Below are 19,888 nucleotides of genomic sequence, written 5' to 3' on the forward strand. Positions count from 1 at the left end.
CTACATTACCTTTGGATGAGGTATGCATGATGTTGTTGCTCGATGTTCAGTTTACTTCGCATGATCTAACTTTTATACTAAATAATATTGTACTATATAAGTTTCATAGCTGAACACTCCTATCTCTGCCTTCAAAGGGAAAGGTGAGGCTCATATGCCTAAAACACCCAGGCACCAACCCCTCATTTGTCCTTTGCTATGTTTTCTAGGCTCTCTTTCTTTACAAATGTCTGATGCACTTCCACATGTCAATGTAGCAAATCTCGCAATAATGATCTCATTTATCTTATGTTTTCCTACTTATAGCTAATGTATGTTGGCTGATTAGCAGCGCAATTAAATGAAGCGATATACCTTTTTTATGTTGTCTTACCAAGCTCTTATATTCATGTTTCCTTTATTCCACTTTACGCCTCTAGGTTAATTATACAAAAAACAAAAAAATATAGGTTGCCATGTATTTCTGCTGATAATTCTGTCTGAGGGTCAGTGCTTGTGGAAAAGGCAACACTGCTCCAAAGAAACCAAAGCAGTAGCACTTCTATGCCCTAGGATGGACGTGTACGTATGGTATGGTCATCACTGCCTAAGCTCTCTCTCTCTCTCTATATATATATATATATATATATATATATATATATATCATTGCTCTTTGTACTAATATATCACCTCTTTGTGGTAGAAGTTCAAAATGTTCATCTACTATGAGAGAAGTTTCTCTAAAATTGACACAATTTAGGTCGTAATCTCACCTCTCAATTGGAAAAGGCCACCACAACTCCTATCCACCCCTTATCCCTCAAACCAAACACATAAATGGCTATCTCTACCTAGTTGAGATCCATTCGAACCCCATGGGCGTTGTAGCTTGTAAGCTCTTCCTTCAAGAACCTTAGCGAGAAGAACAAGTATTGGGAATCTAAAGGTCCTTAATAAGCCCAAAATGCACAGGAAAAAGTAGAGTAAATAGAAACATACATCAAGTGCATTTGTTCCCTTGTCCATCAAATCAAGCTTAGTCAAGACGGCAAAGGTCCTTTCACCTAAGAAGAATAAAATGATCCCTCGGGCTACAAATATGGTAGGTGCATCAAACAGTTATAATTTTTTCACTGTCGGGAGCATATTCTAATCAAATATGAACTAGCCATAATGTTTGAGAAATGAAAACTAGTAGTCTAAGCCATTGGAGTGAATGTACATATGGTACATGGCTCGGTATTTATTATCGACCACAATAATCTAGAGTTAGAGCCAAACACTTGCTGAATTGTGCATGGGTTTCTCCTAAAAGATATTTTGTCACAAAAGTACATACTAATTATTTAACATCATACTGAAGGATGGTATTATCACTTATCAGATAAAAGAATTAGTACATTGCAGCAAAATAAGTGCAGAATTTTGGTTCATACCAGTTGGATCAGCATCCCGAGCAAGCTTAATGGTATCCGATGTTGCTCTATATCTTGATTAGCAGGAGATGTAGCAAGTATAATGCAGTTTGGCTACAAAAGAAGATAGGAATGTGTCACTCCATAGGTAAATATCAACATGCACATCATATCCCAGTGAGGAAATAGCAGTACCTTCTTAATGTATAAGCACATCATATTTTCAATATCCTAGGCAATGTTTTCAAGCTGCCAACTCTGAAAAAGATGGCAACGTGGTGAATGAGAATTGCTGTGAACATTGCCTAAATTAGAAAATGTGGGAAAATAGACACTCCCATACCTATCGCCACCTTAGTTAGACCCCACAGACCAATCAATGTTAAGTGGACAACTGCAAATAGTCAGCTGAATACAAAATATGACTTGTCAAGAAGATTCGGAAGTAAGGCCTCTCCAGAAGAAAAAAAATTAAGACACAAGAAGATGCAGGAGCTGCATGAATGCTATTGTCTATAAATTAAGATCTTTATATAAACACCACCATAAAAAATGAAATCAGATATACAAGGCTACTTATATAAAATGTGCAAACAACTTTGAAAAAAATGAACAAACAATGAAAGACAAACGATTAAAGTATTCGACACAAATGGCTTGGTCCCAAATAAAAGCAGAACATGTCCCCTGCTTGGATGTTGTGGTACCCATGAAACCTAGAGCACTACTCGCCGGAACGAGTCTTTCTTGACCCTTTCTTCACATTTTGCCTCGAAGCACACAATGTCGTCAGTCGCATAGTTGAAAAGATCCCTTGCACATCAAGGGATAATCGAGCGGCGATAAACAAAAAGATAAAAACAAACATGATTAAAAGTATCTGATAGATGACTAAACATGACTAATAAGTAATGATTGAACTGGTAACAAAGAGAATATAGACTGATCAACTAGAAAATGAAAGACTAAACACGAACATACTGATATATGAATGATGACCAGTGATCTAAATTTTTGGAAGTTGTGTTGCAAGAGAGATATTTGGTACTAACTAACACCTGAACACTGATGGATGGAAAAACATGTGGAAAGATGACTAAGAACACACACTTAATCGTAATGAGGAAAGATATTGGAGAATAGACTAAACACAAACATAGTGATAAAAGAATGATGACCAATGATCTAAAAATAATACCGAGAATGACTCTAAAGAAAAGAAATAAAACTGTAGAGAGCCCGAAGGTTTCATGTGAACAAGCATGACTCAAGGGGAAAAGTAATGATGAGTGAACAATTAATACTAAAAATAAGTTGTTGTCGTCCTACAAGAATTGTGCAGACTTAGAACCAAGGAATTAATAACTAAGAAATGAACAAGTAATATTGAATCACAGGGAAGAGAACGCATTGCCTAATAACTGAAAACAAGAGTAAAGACTGAGATACAATTATTAAAAACAATAGTAAAGACTGAGATACAATTATTAAGAATGAGTGTAGTGTTTTTGAAGGCCTCGACAAACCAAATCTTAAACGTAATACTAAAGCAAAGCAGAATGCCGTATGTAACACATGTGTTGAAACAACATTTCAGTGTAGGTCAAACATCGACTTATCAGGAACCTCTCATGTCCAGATAGTACTAGACGCTTGTTAATTACATTTAGATGAAAAAACTAGATCAAACAACAACATTGAATAGCAGTTACACTAAACCAAAAGTAAGTATATACTCTCTTAGAAGACTTCATGGCCTATTGCCTCGATTATACATATATATTACTGGAAAGATTCACCACATTTGTTACAGGTTTAAAATCAAGAGATGTGGTGATAGTAAAGCATGTTTACACATGAAAGGAAGTGTCGAACAGATGTTGATGCATATAAGTGTTTCCCACTAACCCACTTTCATCTGAACGGAACGACATGGCACAACCATCGTCTGTTGGCTGCACAATGTACTTGTAGTGGATGAAGCGATATGTTGCGTTGGGGAGAAAGGGGGAGGTGGTGGATCTTAGCCCACGCGGGAGGAGCAATGTGTGGGCGCGGTATCGAGAGGCAAGAGCACAAGGGCGGCCATTTATAGAGTCTTTCTTGACCATTTCTAAAAGTTTTGCCTCTGTACACACAGAATGTCGTCGGTCGCATAGTTGAAAAAAATCATGAGAAAAGACAATATAGCAGCGACAAACAAAAAAATCAAAGCCTAGCGGCAACAAATAAAATGAGTAAAAATATCTGATAGATGACTTAACATGACTAATAACTAATTGTTGAACCGGTAATAAAGACAATATAGACTGATCAGAAGAAGATGGAAGACTAAACACAAACACACTATCAAATGATGACCACTGATATAAAAATTTGGAAGCTGCTTTGAAAGAGAGATATTTGGTACTAAATTAAAACCTGAACACCTATGGACTGAAAAACAAGGAGAAAGATGACTAAAAAACACAGACCAACATCATAATGAGAAAAGACATTAGAGACTAGATTAAACACAAACATACTAATATAAGAATGATAACCAATGATCTAAAAATAATACCGACAATGACACTAGAGAAAAGAAATAAAACTGAAGAAAGTGAGAAGGTGTCCATACGCACAAGCAAAAATGAAGGGGAAAAAGTAATGATGAATGAACAATGAATACTGAAAATAAGTTGTTAGAACTATGCAAACATACCTCCTCTAGTTTGTAACAAAGGTAAAAAAAGCATTGCCTACCCAACAACACACTTTGTAGACGAGAGAAATAAAAGATCCCGTTGATTTGTAGTAGGAGAAGTGCATTGAAGAATATAGGGGGAAATTAATGACTAAATAATGAACAATAAACAAGAGAACAAAAAGAACACTTAAGTGATTGCTGACTGTTGTTAAATATTGACAGACTGAAAAGCAATTTCTTGCCTTGTACATGCAAAGGGTTCTTGTGGCTCCTGGCCACAAACACAAAACCCGACACAAAAATAAATATAGGTTCGTTTGCCAAGTAGAATATTTTTGGAATAACAAAAAGAAAAAGAAACTTGTAAACAACAACAAATTAGGACCATATGAACTTCTCACAGCTCATGGAAGGCGACTATCATCTCCAGCAAGTTGCCGAGGTTGGTTTCAAATGTCATGAGTACATCCTTACAAATATCGAGTCATCTTCTTGGTGGAGTAGCAATGGATCACACAACTTGATGATCTGGTCATCCTTTAGATGGACAGAGCTAGTGAGGAAGTGGTTTAAAAAGTAATGATGAGGCCATGGAATAACTTTGCAAAAATGTGTAAACAACTTTGAAAATAAAAAAAGAATAATGAACAAACCATGATAGACAAACCATCAAAGTATTCGAGAGAAATGGATTAGTGAACACAGTTCAATCCAAGGCTTCATCAAACCAGATCTTTGTCGTTGCAATTTATATATGCAAGGGACACATTTGGCGATAAATCTAGACCTAGTATGCATGCCTTGGTCTCCAATAAAAGAAGATCATGTCCACTGCTTGCATGTTGTGGTACCCAAGAAACCTATAACAATTTTCACCATGAGTACGAGTCTTTCTTGACCCTTTCTTCAGGATTTGCCTCATAGCACGCAGAATGTTGCCGGGCACGGTGTTTAAAGAATACCTTGCATATCAGGGTGAAATTTGGTGGCAACAAACAAAAAGATAAAAACAAACATGGGTAAAAGTTGATTGAAAACCCATGAGAAGTTTCCGAAAAAATGAATGTGGCAAATGTCATGGATGCTTGATGGAAAAGTAAAATGTTACCAATGATGTTATGAAGCCACGTCTTAGGGAAACATAGAATGATAAATTAAAAGGAGAGTAATGATATGGACATCATAAGGAATGCAAAAAAGCATTGATAACTGATACTGATTAATGATGCAAGACAAACAAAAAAACGAATACCAAAGAAACTGGACTAATAATCTGAACACAATGAACTAACTAAAGATATTGATAGATGACCAAACATGATCGGTACTAATGAATGAATTGTTAAGAAGGCAATATGTACTGATCAACTAGAAGATGGCAGACCGAAAATAAATACAATGATAACCTATACAATGATAGATTAAACACCAACATACTGATATCTGAATGATTACCAATGATCTAAAAATTTGGAAAGCTGCATTAAAAGAGAGATACTTGATACTAAACTGAAATCTAAAGACCGATGTACTAAAAATAGGGAGACTAAACTGAAATCTGACGAGTAAGGAAAACACACTAAATCATAACGACAAAAGACATTGGGACTAGACTAAACACAAACATACCGGTATGTGAATGATAACCAATGATCTGGAAATAATACCGAAAATGACTCTAAAGAAAAGAAGTAACACCAAAGAAACTGAGAAGGATACCATACGCACAAGCACAAATTAAGGAAATAAAGTAATGGTGAATGAGCAATAAATACTGAAAAATAAACACTTAAAGGTCAAACAAGAACTATGCAAGCTTAAAGTTCAAGGAACTGATAACTAAGACATGAACAAGTAGTCCTGAATAACTGGAAAGAAAAATCAGGTCATGTACAAGGGCATGAAAACGCACTGCCTAATAACTGAAACAAGAGTCAAGACTAAGATACAGTTATAAAAAATGAACCCAAAATAAGTACATGTCCTATTATACATATTACTGGAAAAAATCACCACGCTGTTATAAGTTTAAATCAAGAGATGTAGTGATAAAAAAGCATGTTTGCACATGAAAGGCAGCATCAAACAGATGTTGATGCATATATACATTTTATAGTAACCTGCTTTCATCTAAATCCGAACTGCATGTCACAACCTTTGGCTGTAGATGAAGTGATATGGTTGAGAAAGGAGGGGGTAGAGGATCTTAGCAGATGCAGAATGAGCAATGTGTGGGCGCGGCAGATGGAGAGGCGAGAGCAAAGGGCGGGCATTTATAGAGGAGAGCTCGTATCCTGTCTAGCAACGAGCGAGCTAGGAGCGCAGTGTAACGCCCTCGATGCGGTTATATCTCCTACGTGTCGAAGCACGACTTAGAGCATAACCGCATTGAAAGCAATGTCGCAAGTAAGGTAATCTTCACAATAACCCATGTAAATAGATAATAAGGTGAAAGGTACATAGTTGGCTTACACTCGCCACGTCACACAAAGGACATAAATAGCATTACAATCATCCAATACACTCATGGTCCGACTATGGTACCAAAATAAAAGATCAACCCCAACAAGTGATACGGTCCCGATCGCCCCAACTGGGCACCACTACTGATCATCTAGGAAAGACACATAGTAACGACGGGAGGCTTTATCGAACTCCCACTTGAGCTCAAGCGCATCATCTGGAACGGAATCAACGGGCCCTGCATCTGGTTTGGAAGTAATCTGTGAGCCACAGGGACTCAGCAATCTCGCACCCTCGCGATCAAGACTATTTAAGCTTATAGGTAAGGCAAGGTAATATGTGGAGCTGCAGCAAGCGACTAGCATATATGTTGGCTAACCTGTTCGCAAAAGAGAGCGAGAAGAGAAGGCAAAGCACGAACGAAGAACTATAGAACAACCTACGACAAACATTACTCCAACACCGTGTTCACTTCCCGGACTCCGCCGAGAAGAGACCATCACGGTTACACACACAGTTGATTCATTTTAATTAAGTTAAGGTTCAAGTTATCTACAACCGGACATTAACAAATTCCCATCTGCCCATAACCGCGGGCATGGCTTTCGAAAGTTCAAATCCCTGCAGGGGAGTCCCAACTTAGCCCATCACAAGCTCTCACGGTCAACGAAGGATAAACCTTCTCCCGAGACATTTCGATCAGACTCGGTATCCCGGTTCTACAAGACAACTTCGACAAGGGTAAAACTAAACCAGCAACACCACCCAGATGTGCCGACAAATCCCGATAGGAGCTGCACATATCTCGTTCTCAGGGCACACCGGATGAGCAAGACGTCGGGTAGGCCAGCCCAGAGTTGCCCCTGGTAGCCCCGGACATCGCTCAGTTGGACCAACACTTAGAGAAGCACTGGCCCGGGGGGGTTAAAATAAAGATGACCCTTGAGTCAGCGAAACCCAAGGGAAAAAGGCTAGGTGGCAAAATGGTAAAACCAATGTTGGGCATTGCTGGAAGAGTTTTATTCAAGGTGAACTGTCAAGGGGTTCCCATTATCACCCAACCGCGTAAGGAACGCAAAATCCGGGAACATAACACCGATATGACGGAAACTAGGGCGGCAAGAGTGGAACAAAACACTAGGCAAGAAGGCTGAGCCTTCCACCCTTTACCAAGTATATAGATGCATTAAGATAACAAGATAATATAATGATATCCCAATAATAATCAATGTTCCAACAAGGAACGATCTCCAAACTTCACCTGCAATTAGCAACGCTATAAGAGGGGCTGAGCAAAGCGGTAACATAGACAATCAACCATTTGCTAGGACATGGTGGGTTAGAGGTTTGACATGGCAATTTGGGAGGCATGATAAGCAAGTGGTAGGCATTGTAGCATAGGCATAGCAAAAGAGCGAGCATCTAGCAAGCAAAGATAGAAGTGATTTCGAGGGTATGATCATCTTGCCTGCAAAGTTGTCAGAGTTGACTGGATCCTCGAAAGCAAACTCAACGGGCTCCTCGTTAGCGAACTCATCTCCCGGCTCTACCCAAACAAGACAAACAAGCAAAAGGACCACAATCAACCACGTGCAAAGCTCAAACAACATGATGCAAACATGGTATGCTATGCGGGATGCGGAAAGTGATGCATATGCAAGATTTGACAAATAATGATTGAACCTGGCCTCAACTTGGAAATCCGAGAGTGCCACTGGAAAGATGAGGTGATTTCGGTTGAAATCGATATAAAGATCACCGGAATCGGATGCACGGTTTGGAAATGGCAAGCAAAACAAATATGGCACCGGTCTGCGATAAACAGCAAGTAGCCATCTAAATGCATCAAGATAATTATGCTACAGCACTTAAACAAGACAACAAAATACATGGCAGGGATCCACTCATAATGCTTGACAAAAGATGAACACTGAGTTACGGCCAATTCATCCATTAACAGGTTCAAACAAGCATGGCAAAAGTGCAAATGGTAAATAGGTTTCAGACTTAGTGAAATTAACACAAGCCTGGAATTTCATATCAGGTAGCACACTTTGGAGCATGAAAACTATATGCTACAAGAACTTAACATGTTAAAGCAAGGCATGGCATGGAGCTACTCAAAGAGCTTAACAAAAGTCCCTTAGTGACCTTGAGCCAAAAGGGATCATAGAATACAACTGCAAGCATGTGAACATGGCAAAAACATAATCAGATCTCAGACTTAGAGAAAAACTGGAGCATGCAAATATGTTAACGAGTAGGCATGTTAACGAGCTCGATGCACTCAGTACAGAGCATGGCATGACAATCTAAGCATACACCCATCAAGAATACACATTATATAATCTAGACATGGCAAGAACAACAAAATAGCATGCACGGATCAACAACAACATCCTCGGCAAAATCTCTAACAAGTAGACAATCTGCCAGGATTCACGAAATAGTAAAAGAAGAGCTCGATTGACTCAAGCTAGGGTGCTACATAATTGCAAACAAAGAGATGGATGGATAGAGCACCACAATATTAATAAATCATCCTTACTGATCATCCCCAAAAGAGGCACGGATCACTAGGAAACAACATGAACATATGGCATATTGATAAAAACAGATCAAGGACTTAGTGAAATTTCTAAGTCCCTGAAATCAGCATTAACGAATGCACTACTTTACAAGCTTGTGTTGGTCACCACACATATCACAAAAATACATGGCAAGCACCTCTGTAAAGATGGCATGGTATATAACAAAACTCATGTAGAGCTCAGGAGCATATCATGCACACATTAATCATGGCAAAAATGACAAATAGCTATTTGGTGCAGCAGATCTGACAATTAACTCAAATAGCTCTCTTCCAACAGCATTCCGGGTATCAATATGAGCTCAAATGAAAATGATGCAATGAGATGAAATGATGTACTCTCTGAGACGAACATTTTGATATGCTACACGCGCAAAACCGAGCTACAGATGCGGAGTTATAGCATGATGAAAACGCAAAATATTAGGGTTTCGGGAGGAAAGTCAACCCTGAGATTTTCAGATTTGGATCGGCACGTTTCCCGAGGTCGAGCTGCAGCCGATGGATCGATGAGGGTTGGATCGTACGCGGACGAACGAGGGAATAATGGAGGACGAGGCGCGTGCGTGCATGGGGCGGAGCGAATGAGCGATGGCAATTAAATGTTGCATCAGTATTGGGAGAAGATTGTGGGACTTGTCTGGTTTCAAGGAGAATTAAAGAAAAGTCTTGGAAGATGGACGTGCGCATGAAGAGTGGATTTTTCTGTTTGTGCAATTTATTAATAAGTTTACTAATAAGTGTGGCATCCCTCAAATAATGCTGGTAGTTTCCATATGTGAATTATATACCAATACCTCTTCACATTTGCTCATGTAAGATTCATATTATACTTGTATTTGTTCTACCTGGTATCTGCATCTCAAAGAAAAAAGATGCATACATACATATGAAGTTGACACGTGATAAACAACTTCCAGTTGCTTGTTATGTTCAAATTTTGTTTTGTTAGATTGGAAATTTAAAACCACATGACCCGGTAGTGTTTTGCCTGTTTTGCTTTGCAAGGGGTTATGGCGCCTCATTAGCCAGCCAGCCGATTTCACCAACAAACATTGGTACAAACATAGATACGGTACATACTACATGGCCACGTATGAGAATTTTGGTCTTGAGACACAACAGACAATGAGCAAGGGTTCATTCATGGGGAAGCAACAGACAAGAGATAACATTGATAAACAACATTCATGGAGAATAACCAAAAATACATTCATTCATTCATGGGGAAACAAGGGTTCAGCCAGCCAATCTGTCCCTACTTGTTTACATTGACTTATTCAGTTTACAATCCAAAATTTCCGACACCCTGCTGACAAACTCAACAATTTACATTCGACCTGCTGACAAACTCAACAATTTACATTCGACCTACACCCAACAGCAACAAAAAGTATTGGCACCGCCCCTACAGCACAAACTGGTACTGCCACAGCCGGATCACCGTCAAAGTCCACACAAGTTATATGGGTGGGTGTTGTCCTGCAAAGCAAAGATCGTATAAACAAACAAAGTGGCACCAGGCACCCGTCCACACCACCAGAAATCAATCGCATCAGCAGCAACCCAATTTCGACCAAGCGGCACTACAAGCTCCATTCACCTTCTCGCCCTCCTCCGCAAGATCAAACTTCACGGAGGCTCTAGGCTCTAGACCCTCCTCCCTGGGCAGATAGACAGAGAACAAGATCAATTAACAGCCAATGGATAAGGGAATACATCGCAATCCATAAAGGACACTATGCATTTCGTTAACATGCCAAAGCAAATGTAAAATTTAACAGGAAAAAGAACACTATGCATTTCGTTACCTAAAGCCCGGCTACATATGCACCACATTGATTGATGATAGCACCAACGATTATTCAACTGCAACAACATTAGTTACTACTCCCTCCGTTTGGAAATAACCGACGTGGTTGTGCATCACAGCAACCTAGCTCGACGGCCAGCACCATCTCAGAGAGCAAGAGATAATCTCCATACGCTTCATGTTCTTAGCACATTAAGGCTATAAACATCATCAGAAAATAGTAGGCCTAAATCTCTATGATTATGGACAGACAATAAGTTGTGCAAATGTCCATGTATTGTGCTGCCTCATTCAGGTTAATGTACTACTGATTAAACCATGTGAATAGGGTTGTCGTTTCCATGCCTATGTATAAAAAAAGAGTTAGCATTTTTAACTATAGGGTTATTTTTAGCATGTTGTGAACCAAGCTACAATTAAGGTAGTGTAGAAGCACAAACCAAAGAGGTCTAGTCCATGAGCAAATTAAACCTTAAATTCATTTCGTAAGCAAAAAAACTGCTTAATATATGAGCCCATGGGTCCATGCATGCATTCAGTTTAATTTCTTTCATGGAGATAGAAAGAGGGTAATGGAAACATGGGACCTGCATTCAGTTTAATTTCTTTCCAAAATAGAATTCATGACATTCTGAAACTGAAGAAAGCTTAACAAAGTCAATTACTTCTCATAGAGAACCAAGGAGGATGGTCAGATTCGGTTCAGTATTTAGGCCATCATGTTGGCCCATCAAACCAATAGGGGAATTAATAATTAATCATCGCATACTGAACAAGGAAATAACCATTCACTGGATAAATGAAATAACTCTACCAAAAACAAAGCCGGGGAAATAATGACATAGGCAAACAAAAACAGATGTCTTTTTGTGAAAACAAGAGCATCATCACATTCAGTTCACTATTTGGGCCATCATATCAGCCAATCAAACCAATAAGGAAATTAATTGCATTCATAATCTCATCTCCTGCACATTAAAGCCCAAAACGAAAGATTTTTTGAAAGAAAAAAGTGCTAACACAAAAGACATCCATGGTAGGGATGCATCAGATCTTCAACGTGAAAAAGAGTGTGGCGTCACAGAAATGCCTCAAACGCAAATTACAACACGTTGCATGACCGCATAACCGAACCCTAAATCATTGCCTCAATGGCCAGTACCACAACCGACTCCACGGCCAGACCATCTCAAAGCACATGGAGAGAGAGGGGAGACCGGAGACTCACCAGAACCAAGTTAGGGGCTGCCACCACCGCCACGGTTGCAGCAAAACCACTGTCATCATGTTGTGTGGGAAGCTGAGGTAGTGGCTGAGGAGGTAGTCCGTCAAGCCATAGTAGCCACTAGCCAGGCACGAAGGTTATGATGAAGCTGAACATGGCAACCACAAAAACAAGTCCCGAGATTATTAACTATAAGATTTTGTTACAGAAACATAACTTTTACTCCCTCCGTTCCAAATTACTCGTCATGGTTTTAGTTCAAATTTGTACTTAAACCACGACGAGTAATTTGGAACGGAGGGAGTATTTTACAATTCCGTTAGAAGGGACATGGTTGCTCGAGAAACTCATTATGAACACATATATACTGTAGAATCATAGACTGATTTATCAAACATTCGATTGGCACTTAAAAATATTATTTCAATCTCCATTAACATCTCGACATCAGGCTATGTACAAACAGTCAGTGCCTTGTAAAAGATGGCAACCAGACAATACCTCCATATTAAAAATTAAGTACTCCCTTTGTAAAGAAATATAAAAGCGTATTGATCTGAATGCTCTTATATTTCTTTATGGAGGGAGTAATAAACATGTAAGGCACAAAAATAGCCTAGAGCAGCCCCACACACAATCATAAAGCAGCAAATACAGTGATACTCCCTCCGTCCGAAAAAACTTGTCCCTCAAATGAATGTATTTAATATCAAGTTAGTGCTAGATACATCCATTCGAGGGACAAGCTTTTTCGGACAGAGGGAGTACCATTAACAGAAAATAAGCCCAACTTTTTCTAAGCATGCAGATGTATATAGAGGAAAAATTGCCCTAGTAGGTAGCAAACAGTCAAATTACTTCATAAAAGCATACCATGGTAAGCATAAAAATCTTCAAATGGCAGCAATACAGGGCAACTGTCATAGCATGCAGGTAGGCAGAGATAGAAATTGAACACTGCCTGATAACAAGAAATTCGACCACCGGATTCCAGTGTCATCCTCATCTAGCGTGACTACCTCTTGGTAGTTATACAATTTGAAATTCACTAGTTTCGCACCAATCGACAATCCGTATTGCAGTAAGAACCATACATTACTTGTTTGTACATCATGACCATCAAATATGTTATAGAGAGAAGGAGAATTGCTTAGCAGTACCAGTAAATGGCAGATACTTCCCTCACATGCTTGGCATCACCGAGCATGCAGACCGGGGCGGGAAGCGGGACTGCCTCGCCTGCATAATGAGCATATAGGTTAATTAAAATAAACCCGTTTGATGTGGACATTTCAAAGTTAGATAAATTATATTTGTTATCCAAGAAATGCCATACTGGACTGTTGAACGCATTCTGAATTCTGATTATATAAGGGCATCGGTTGATTGGCCAGATCTGATAAACACTATCAAGTCTTAACAATTAAAAATCATAAAGAAATTCCTACACTTTTGGCCTTTAATCACAGATCAATATCACAATTCATATGAAAAGAAAATTGGTAGGTCAGTGTAGATATCAATGCGATGTTACAGAAAGGGTAAGAATACTCAAAAGCAGAAAATGCTACTACTTCCGTCCCATAATATAAGAGCGTTTTTGACACTAGTATAGTGTCAAAAACATTCTAATATTACGGGACAGAGGGAGTAACAGACAAGTAACAACAGACGCGCCGGCACACGCAGGAAAAAAGAGGCCAATGCGGTGTAACTGATCATCAAGTGTGACAGATAGTATATAGCTTTACAAGCAAATAGACATGCTGGGTTTCCCTAATCAGTTTAACTTCTATCGTTGCAGGACTCAACCCGTGAGGTGCCATTGCCACAGCTCGATGGCCGTGGACACACAAAGCATAAGAGAGAGCAGAGGAAGAGGAACCGAGTGGTTATGTATGCATGAGGAGGTAGTGACCTGAGGCAGCCAGTAAGAGCATACATGAGGATGCCCTCTTGGCAGACGGTAGGAGCAATGATAGAAGGTGAGCATCACCTGGTCAGCCGCCTAGCACTCGGCAACCAGCTTCTGCTCCGTGCTGCAAGCACACAACTACAGAGTCATATCACCAGCAAAAGCGCCAAATTGCGACAGAATTCAAACATCAAGACAAGGTAAAATCTAAGGGGTCACAAGCTGAAGAAAAATATAAGATTTACCATCTTCCAGACATAGGTTGCAATCTTTGTTCCTCTCCAATTTAACAAGAAATCTAATCAGTCGGGAGGGGTATGAAAGTAGCATCCTACCGAATTTCCAGTATTTTGCATCCTATCTAATCAGTCATCCAATTCTTGCAGTCATCACACATAAAACATAAATAAGGCAATCAACGTCTAAAGTTTGTAACAAGTTTACTTTTCTACTTTGATTGCCTTGAGACTATGCTTATGGTCTTCACCACATCAAGATTGTGTGCTATGCACACACACATCTGATCATCAAGGGTTACAAAGATTTTATCGTTCTACAAGCAAATAGACATTTTGGGTTGCCCTAATTACTTTAACTTCTATATATGGTTGCAGGACTCAACCCATGACGTACTGTTGCCACGGCTCGATGGCCATGGGCACACAGAGGATAAGAGAGAGCAGAGGAAGAGGAACCTAGTGGTTATGTATGCGTGGTAGCGGCTGGAGGCAGACAGTAAGAGCATACATGTGGATGCACTCTTGGGAGCCCGTAGAAGCTGTAGGCGTTGATGAGCACCCCCGGGTCAGCCGCCTGGCACTCGGCAATCAGCTTCTTCTCCGGGCTGCAAACACACAGGGACGGAATCATGTCACCAGCGGAAGCGCCAACTCACGACAGAATCCAAACATCAAGAGAAGGTAAAATCTAAGGGATCCACAAGTTGAAAAAAAAAGATTTGCAATCTTTCTTTCTCTCTGATTTAACAAGAAATCTGGTCGGTCAGTAGGTATGACAGCAGCATCCTATCGAAATTCCAGTATTTTGCAGCCGGGCAGTGATCACACATAATAAAACATCCCATAAAATAAGACAATCAGCATCTAAAATAAGACAAGTTTATTTGAACTATGATGATTGTGCCTTGAGACTATGCTTATAGTCCTCACAACAACAGGATTGTTTGCTATACATTACACACACGCATTCGACAGGAAGGGTAAGGAAGGAGAGGGGAGTGGATACCTCACCCAGGACCTGCAGCTTGTGCCAGTCGGAGATGCCGCGGGAGTCCGAGGCGACCAGCAGTCCGCCGGCAAGAGGGCGCAGGTGGAGCCCATGACGGCCCTTGTGGTCTACCTCGCCGGCTCCCTGCTCGCCGCCGTCAAGGCCCACCGCAGCAGCGAGCTTTCCCGCATGCGCCGCGCCGAGAGAAGGGGGTGGATCGGGATCGAGTACGAGAGAGAAACAGAGACACCAGATCAAGCACGCGTCGATGGCCTTGCTCAGCGGTTCCTCGACGAATCGCTCCTCGCAGGCGCAGGAGGTGGGGGTGGGAGAGGGGAGAGAGTGGTTTGGATGCGTGGGAGATTGGAGGAGGGGCGTGGTCGGCGAGGCGGAGGCGGAGGCGGAGGCGGAAGGGGCGCCGTCGCCGCAGCGGGAGACCTGACGGCGGTGTGACGAGGAAGGGGAAGGGGAAAGGGAATAGGTTTTGCGTGGGTCGGGCCTGATTTTCTTTTTGTTTTTCTTTTTCCTATTTTGGGCCGAAATTTTTGAACAAGAGGGACGCGATTGAAGGACGCGAACCAAAATTTCAAAAGTCTTCTCGGGATTAAATTCTTTGCTTGCCTTAGATAGACTAGACGCGCGTTTTCAGGACGTTAATAAAAGTCTGGATAATATCTTTATTATTATTAAATTAAAGATAAGCTTTTTCTAATAAAGCATTTCAAGGTGGCAAATCACTTTGTCTCGCATCATGTCGGATGATCGTAGATGAATATACCTTCTTGGGGCAAACCACTTTGCCCCGCATCGTGACGGACAACTCAAAGGCCTCTTGATAGTGGTCTCGTTGACGTTATTGGACCAAAGCATGGCTTGACGTCGTTAAGTGGATGCCGACATATTTAATTCCGGATTTGAACCTAGTTTGTAGGAAATGGCACGTAATGTTCAAGGATGATCAATTCATTTGCTTGCATGTCGTCCATGCAAACTTGAGTAAAATCCCTCTTGTCGTGATCATCACCCATTACTACTCCGGACATTACATGGACTTGGAGATCTTCACCGAAGGAAGTATAGTAGTTGTGCATGTTCCAAATCTGGTGTGTTCTCAACCATATCAAATTCTCATTGTGAGGAGTTACAGTTCTTGGAGTTTCTTGTGCAAACCCTGCCATAGGTTACTTAGAGAGAATAGAGTTTCACAATGACGAGAGCAAGCACTAGAATAATTGAATAGGTGGAAGAAAATTAATCGGAAGTCAAGAATAATAATAAGCTGAATTGCGATTTGTAATTGCTGAAATCGATTTTGCCTTATAATATGAAAACAAGCCAATATTTGTAAATACTATCATTAAAAAATATAAATAATGAAGTAAGATATTTATGAAAGTCTGGTGATGATAACAAGAAAAACTAATTGGGGGGCACATGGCTCACATGGACTCGCACTGTCACCAACGACGGGATTCTACTGAACTAATTTTTTCACGTCACCATAGATGGCGCTAATATTGTCAAAAATATTAGCCCATGGGATGAATGCATGCATTGTTCCTTTGACCACATGAAATATCATCTTGTTGTAACGAAATACATCATGCATAAAAAGAAATATGGTAAGTGTGGCTAAAAGAATAGCTTCATCAGTGTCGAATGCCTGCGAAGCGGGTGGAGGCTGGCATGAAGAGGGTGTCGGAGTGGAGATGACGGTGTAGCCCTAGGCCAGCAATGGCGAGGGAGTTGTAAGTGCATCTAGTGCCACCCCTAGTTGGTTTTGGAGTATTGACGACAAACCTGGTTGAGAGACTAATGTGTTTGTGAGAATTGCAGGATAACACAGGTAGAAGTCCCTCATTGATTAGGTTTTCCTACCAGAGATGACCCTTAAAAATGTATGAATACATTGAAGTCAAAGGTGGTATGTGAAGACATTCACATTGAAGACTATGACAAGAGAAGACATCGCGTGAAGACTATGGAGCACGAAGACTTAGTGGTTTCGTCGTTCTGTGTTTTTCTTTGTTGAGTCATAGGAACCACCGTATTGTTAAGTGGGGTCCAAATGAACCAGTCAGAATGACTGAAGTGATGCTTAACCAAAATCCTATGTCTTCGAGTGAAGATTATGAGAGCAAATCTTGTCCAGAGTTGGATAAGTCAGCTTTGCTTGTAGCTCAAGTAAAGTTGTCGTGTGTGTTTGAAATCTGACCGTTGGAACACGTGTCGGTTCCTTAGTGACCAAGGGTCATTTCGGACAAATCAGGTCGGGTTGCCTAGTGGCTATAAATAGCCCACCCCCTACAACCATAAACGGTTGGCTGCTCAAAGTTAGTGCACGGCTTTTGTCGTTTGAGAGCAACCCACCTCGAAGCCTTTGAGAGAGAATTCCTTGCGAGGATAAAGCCCTAAACACCCAAAGCCAAAGAGTGTTAGGCATCACTTAAGTCTTCATGTCTGTGTGATCTGACGACTTATTACACTTGAGGACTGTGAATCCTCCAGCCGGTTAGGCGTCGCGTTCTGAGCATCCAAGAGTCATTGTGGATCGCCGGTGAACGAAGTCTGTGAAGGTTTGGAAGTCTACCTTGAAGACTTACTAGAGTGATTGGGCGAGGACTGGGTGTCCTTAGCTCAAGGGGAATAAGGTGAAGACGAGGTCTTCTGAGTTGAATCTCAGCCTCCCTAACCAGACGTACAGTTGTCACAGCAACTGGAACTGGTCCAACAAATCATTGTCTTCAACGAGTCACTGGTTTCATCCTTCCCCTCCCTTTACTTACTGTTGGTCCTTGTGAAGTCATTGTATGATTGCTTTATCTTTTGTCTTCACTGAGTGACTGCTTGTTCTGATTGACTTCACAATATCTTCCTACCTGATCTTTACTGCCTAGCTGCTATTAGTCATTGTGCTTTCACTCCATTGAATACTTGACTATGGTTTGCCTAGTGTAGTCTACCTTCCGCTGCATGGTAATAGGTTTATTTCTATCGTTTGTCTTCGAAATCTCCATGTTTTGAAGACTTTCATAAAAATCGCCTATTCACCCCCCCCCCTCTAGTCGATCACTAGCACTTTCAGGAGTTCATGGTTGCATCGAGTCTGGACAACAACATTCCTCGGAGGTAGACCTAGGCTCGCCGGTGTCGGCTCTAACCCAAAATTGAGGTTTGCAACATCGCATACAAGATGGGGGTAAGCCTCTGGAGGAAACGAGAAATATATGTGCATGTTACTGATAGAGGAATCACCTTAGAGGACGTTAAGTCATCTAAGCACATGAAAAAATTGGGAGAAGATTTTTCTAAACATAGAATATCAATTTATTATCTATAATAAGGTATAGTGCATATAATTATTATTAATTTGGAGATATTCTAGGCATTTTTCAAGCGTGGCATCCTTTGTAAAACAGAGAGTTTTATACTCGGTGACGCCGTGTTTTGCCTGAACTTGTGTCAAGTTGGACACCGGTATCACTATATAAACTAGCCAAAATAAACATCAAAAAAACTACAAGTTATTGTGGCACCAAAACTCCTTCTCTCTTTGAATTATAGGGTTTAACATGTTATCGCATGCTTTGATGGCGAGCATATGATTTTCAGTATGCCTCGCTCCATGTCCTGTGTAACTTCATCTTGCCGGCCACTCAACCCCTAACTGATGACTTGCCTCTGATATGTTTGGCTCCGTGTCTACCATTGCTTTGCGTCACCGTCTTAGTCCGACTTGCAGCCCCTAACTCACCAGTTACTCAACTTCGTGTTCAACATCACTTCCCGTTGTTGTCTGCCATGTGCTCGTTGATGCGTCTAATGGAGTTTCATGCCGATGTCCACTCCGCCTCGTGGACCTTAACTCACTACATACTCATCTCCTGTTTTCGGCATCACTTTGCGTTGCCATGGCTAAGAATTCCCATGTCCCATATTATAGTTATGCCGAAGCATGGCTAAGAATAATGTGAATATTAAATATCCCCAAAAAGGTGTGAAAACATAGAATAATAAAACTTGAATATAGGTAACAGAATAATGCTTATCAGGGGAATGATACATCTAATAACATACACTAGCTATTTTCTAGCATAAAATAATAACTTGTATCAAAAGTATTGTAGATAATTGACAAAATAAAGTCTCTAATCAATTAAATTCAAAACGGTCAAACTACTTGCCTTACAAGCAGTGGCGGAGGCAGGAATGCGTATAATCTGATGTTGGGGAGGGCCGACTGCAGGCAACAGTAAAAATATATCACTGTTCATATGCATAATACAAAGGAAATTAGGATGTTGGGGAGGGCCCGGGCCCTGGCTGGCCACCCCCTGCCTCCGCCACTGCTTACAAGGTTGGACTTGGTACTCCCTCCGTTTCTTTTTAGTCTGCATATAAGGTTTGGTCAAAGTCAAGCTTTGTAAAGTTTGACTAATTTTATATTAAAAATATAAACATTGACAATATGAAATCAATATTATCAGATGCATCACAAAATGTATTTTCATACTATATAGTTTTAATATTGTAGATGTTCATATTTTTTATATAAATCTGGTCAAACTTTAT

The 19,888-nt window shown here is 40.5% G+C and overlaps 1 long non-coding RNA gene, 1 other non-coding gene and 1 pseudogene across 8 annotated transcripts; all 3 read right to left on the reverse strand.

Moving 5' to 3' along the window:
• Window positions 1-10,329: 10,329 nt before the first annotated feature.
• LOC125543120 lies at window positions 10,330-15,824 on the reverse strand. Of its 7 annotated transcripts, none has more exons than XR_007298304.1 (7): window positions 15,335-15,824; window positions 14,837-14,933; window positions 14,093-14,213; window positions 13,335-13,413; window positions 12,178-12,322; window positions 10,948-11,132; window positions 10,330-10,800 (listed from the first exon to the last, which is right to left on the reverse strand). It is a non-coding gene; the product is annotated as an uncharacterized LOC125543120 (long non-coding RNA). The 7 variants fall into 7 exon arrangements; XR_007298300.1 differs by having other exon boundaries at window positions 10,948-11,147; XR_007298303.1 differs by lacking the exon at window positions 10,948-11,132 and having other exon boundaries at window positions 15,340-15,824.
• LOC125549738 lies at window positions 11,635-11,718 on the reverse strand (annotated as a pseudogene).
• On the reverse strand, window positions 11,831-11,916 carry LOC125549736. Its single transcript, XR_007301460.1, has one exon. It is a non-coding gene; the product is annotated as a small nucleolar RNA Z102/R77 (small nucleolar RNA).
• Window positions 15,825-19,888: the final 4,064 nt, after the last annotated feature.

Source organism: Triticum urartu, chromosome 3, assembly GCF_003073215.2.
Source record: "Triticum urartu cultivar G1812 chromosome 3, Tu2.1, whole genome shotgun sequence".
NCBI lineage: Eukaryota > Viridiplantae > Streptophyta > Magnoliopsida > Poales > Poaceae > Triticum > Triticum urartu.